This window comes from Dasypus novemcinctus, chromosome Y (genome assembly GCF_030445035.2).
Source record: "Dasypus novemcinctus isolate mDasNov1 chromosome Y, mDasNov1.1.hap2, whole genome shotgun sequence".
Lineage (NCBI taxonomy): Eukaryota > Metazoa > Chordata > Mammalia > Cingulata > Dasypodidae > Dasypus > Dasypus novemcinctus.
Window position 1 is genome coordinate 8,086,658 of NC_092216.1, and position 4,856 is coordinate 8,091,513.

A 4,856-nucleotide genomic window follows, 5' to 3' on the forward strand; every position below is an offset into this window, starting at 1 on the left:
AGGCAGTTCCCTCCAAGAGAGTATCCCTCATGGCTACGCCTTTTCTCAAGAAGAGCATGGACCCGTTTCTCAGGAAGAAAGAGTCCATGCTTATGACACTACCAAAAAGAAATCAAGGAAGAAATTAAACGCGCTTTCTCCTGATTATTGGCATTAGCAAAGAGTTTTGGCTTGTTGCATCCAGTGTTAACACACCTTTGTCAAAAGAGACTGGCATCAGTAGCCCAAACACCGGAAAACATATTTCTGTGGCCTTAGCCAACCAGTTTGTTAGTTATATATTCCCTCGCAAACCCGAAGGATACGCAGCCGGGGAAGCAATTTTTCCCCCTCCTAATTTATCTGTAGTGCTTGGCCTAACTTTTGTTTATGTTGTTATGAAGCATTCAACTGTGCTCTGTGAGGTGTGAAATTAAAAACTTTTATGTTTCACCAACAAAACAAAACAAAACAAAAAAAAGCTGGTGATTGGTATTAATTCCTTGGTGCCAGGGAGGCTCATCCCCAGGGGTCTATGTCCCACACTGGCAGGAAGGTAATGCATTTACATGCTCAGTTTGGCTTAGAGAGTGGCCACATTTGAGCAACGTAGAGGCTCTCAGGAGGTAACTCTTAGGCGCCCTGCAGCTCTAGGCTAGTTGAAATTTTATGCACATAGGCTCAGAAGCCTAGTCATCAGTATCAAGGACCCATCACTGTACCATCCTTGCCCTGTATGTACAGTGGCAAGTGAATCTCTTCCATTCCTTCCTCAGTGTCTACATTCTGTTTTTTTTTAATTTTTAATTTTTAATTTTGTGGGTGGCTGCTCTTCCATCCTCCTTCCATCCTCTAACCAGTCTTTGCTTATGTTGTTGTTAAGTCAATAGGATAAGCACACCCAGGGAGCATAATTTTCTATTTTAAATAGTCCCAATCTCCAGTCAGAAACTACCCAAATCTCTCTCAATAGAAACATAAAATTTGATATATTCATACAATGGGTTATTATTACATCAATGTAAGTGAACACATTACAGGGATACACAGCATAGACGAACCTGACCAAGCTACCAATGACCAAAAGAAGAGAGTTACAAAAGAACGTGTACATATGCTCCAGCACATGTCTATAGAGTTCCAAGCCAGGTAAGCCAAACACTGCTGCTAAAGGAGACACACGTGGTGGTTAAAGCTGTAAAGCAAAGCAAGGACATGACTGGCATAAAGTCAGACCACAAGCCACGAGCAAGGTGGAGAGAGGGGTGACCTCAGGAAACGACCCACAGGGAGCTTCTGTAATATCTAGATTTTTCTATCTCTTTAACATGGTCTTTACGGCATTTGTCAAACAGTTCACACTGTTTTACATGTTTTTCTGAGTATATATTGTTGGGAGACATCATCAGCCTGGGTCCCAAGTATCCCCACAGGCTTTTTAAAAAAAATTTTTATAAAGATTTATTTTATTTATTTCTTACCCACCTCACCCCACCCCGTCCCAGTTGTCTGTTCTCTGTGCCCAGCTGTGTGTTCTTCTGTGACTGCTTCTATCCTTATCAGCGGCATGGGAATCTGTGTTTCTTTTTGTTGCGTCATCTTGTTCTGTCAGCTCTCTGTGTGTGCGGCGCCATTCCTGGGCAGGCTGCACACTGTTTTGTGGTGGGTGACTCCCCTTACAGGGTGCACTCCTTGCGTGTGGGGCTCCCCTACGCGGGGGACACCCCTGCATGGTACGGCACTCCTTGTGTGCATCAGTGCTGCACATGGGCCAGCTCCACACGGGTCAAGGAGGCCCAGGGTTTGAACCGCAGACCTCCCATATGGTAGGCAGACACCCTATCCACTGGGCCAAGTCCGCTTCCCTCTCCACAGGCTTTTGCGGACCATTCCTTACCTGGTCCAATACTCAGGACTGGGTTTGCATGTTGAGCATCTGGTAATGTCTCCATTGGGAAAAAAAGGAGGCCTGCTATAAAAGCCAGGCTTCCCCAATCCCAGTGCCCTTTGGTGGCAAAGCACCCCTACAACAGGTGCACTGTTCATCTGGAACCCCTGCATTGCCCTGAGGGACTTGGGGACGAGAACCCAGTGAGGCATAATGTCCATGTGCCCTGCTGTGCTGGGAGCCTTAAAATAATCCATGCAGTGTAGCAGTGCTCCAAAACGTATTCATCAAATGCAATGAATGTGCCTCATTGATGTGGGAGGAGAGGGGGTGGGGTGGGAGTGGGGTATATGGGAACTTCATACTTTTTAATGTAACAGTTTGTGATCTACGTATCTTTTTTTAAAAAAGATAAAAAACTAAATAAAAAATAGACTTTAAGTAAAAAACAAAACAAAACAAAAAAAGTAATAGATTTTCTTACGTTTAACCAGCATTGCACATCAGGGATAATTCCCAGTTCATCATGCTGTATAATTATTTTAATATGCTGTTGGACACCTACTCTCTGGTTTGTTGGACTTACCCAGGTCAGCTAACAGGGAGGTGAGGATGGCCAACCACCACCCCAGGGAGCCAAGAGCATCTACAAGTGCAAGCAGGAGAATCCCACCCATCAGCCCTGTGGGATCTAAGCCCCCTCTCGATTTAGAGGTGGAGTGGACATCACCATCCCAGGGTCCTTAGGATAGAGGAATAAAATGTGGATTAGAGTGGGAAAAAAAAAATTCTTTGTCTCTGGCCCTGGAGGCTCATGTCTTCTGACAACATCCATGAAACAGAAACAGGCTAAGTCGTTAGCTTATAAATGGGTTAAATCAAATCACATTCCGTGATGTATGTGTATCTGACAACAAATGTAAAAATTAAATAATAAAGTGAAATACATGGGTAAAATCACCTTAGCCTATTCAAAGAACTGGAAGGAAACCAAGAACTATCTATATGTGTGTTTGTGTGGAGCGAGTGGGTGGGTACAGACATTTATATATACACGCTGCATTTATGAAAGTCACAGGAATTCATTAAGTGCCTTTGTAAGTTTGGCAATCAGAAACTTGAAGGAAATTCTATATATACATAAAACTTGTAAGTGAATCTAAAAATAATTAATGAATATTCTATAATTGCATTTGTTAATGAAGACACAATTCAAACTCCTCTTTAAGGGTAATTTTTAAATTTGCTGGTTTTTTAGAAGTAAAATAACATTTTTAGCCTCAATTAAAAAGCTTCAGGCCAAGCAGGGTTTTGAATGTGTAACCCTAATAAATTGAATGTTGATCATTAAAACCAGAATAACATTTGAATAATGTGCACAGCAAAGTCCTCCTCAGGGGCACCAGAACTCAGCTCTCCTCCCCTTCCGCGGCTGATGTTAAATTGCAAAGAGCAGACGAACCTACCCACGTGGCAAAAGCCCCAATTAAAATTAATTAACATGATCTTGTAATAATCATGGCAGTTCACTGTAACCAGCAATTAACATTTCTATTAAGATATTTCCATATTTATAAGAATTTATAATGGTCCACTGCAGTAAAAAAAAATTAGTTTTGTGATTATAATTTAAAATGTGAGTTAAGTAAGTTTTACATACTTATAATTTCAGCTCAGCTATTGCTGTATTTATAAGAGAATCTGAACTTTAGCTTTCATTAGGTTGACTATTGCAATATAACCCATAATTAAGAATGAAGTGTATTTGCCTTCCGGCCTCATGACAGAGAATACGATCATAAATTCTTCTCCTCGGTTCTTGGGAACAAAAGGAGAGCAAAAAATAGGTTTTCTGGAAGTGAATATTATTCATGGAGGATGTGCAACCCATGCACTGTTAAGAAGATTGCAAATTAAATTTGGGTGTTTTTCCAACCTTGGATTTTGCACGATTGGCCTTCACTGCTCAGGCCCTGTATGGAACCGTGTTATCTGACTTGCATGGAGTTCTATGTCACTGGTCGAAATGGAGAGGACTGATAGCCATAAAAACTTTAGGACACGTTAAGAGCATGGGATCTGGAGGCAGAAAGATCTAGGTTCAAATGCTGACTGCTACCTACTAACTAGAATCTTCCTCAAGATACAGGATTTTCCCAAGTCTCGGAGTTTTTCAACATGAAGAGGCTGTCAGAAGCCTTCTCTTCCTCCCCCTCCTTCTGGACAGTTACTGGAGCCTTGACTCTCCATATTGTGAAATCCACTGTCCCTTCTCCAACGTCCCCAGAGATGCCTGGCCTGCGGTGGGAGGCGGGAGGCAGCGATGGTGTCCTCTGCCATCCCCTGTCCGACCTTTTCTCTTTCACGTCACCCAGGCCATGACCCTAGGGACTGGCTGTTGCTCTCTCCTTTAAGGACCTTGCTTATCCCAGACAAGACACAAGTCCTCTGCCTTCCCTCCCTAAATCAGCTCTCATAGGGGTTTGTTTTACGTGGCAGGCATTTCCAAATACTCGGGGGTTAATGAGGATGAGTGGAGCAGCCTTGGCATTTCCGCAGGGCTAGCAGAGCACTCGCCACTTCCACGGGGTGCTCCCAGCTCTCCCTGCTGAGGTCTTTGGCTCCCTGCCTTGCTGTGGGAGACCGGTCTTTTTTTCTTCTCTTCACTGTTTCCTTTTTATAACCTTGTCTGCTGACTCACCTCCAGTCTCTTAACCCCCCAATTCCTGGTACTTTTTATATAAGCTACTTTTGTCCTTTCTTCCCTTTGTGTCTCCATTGTGATCCTATCCAGAAGTCACTTACATTTCACAAATATTGTCATCATGGCACCCCAAGATATCATCCTACTCCAGGTGCCGCCTGATTTTCTCAACACAGCAAAGTAGGTGCTATATTCCCTCAGTCTTACCTGTGAGTATATTTAGACGTCTAGAATATAGGTACTTAATCGTCCAACTAGTTAAGAGGCCTATATCTTTTTTTTTTT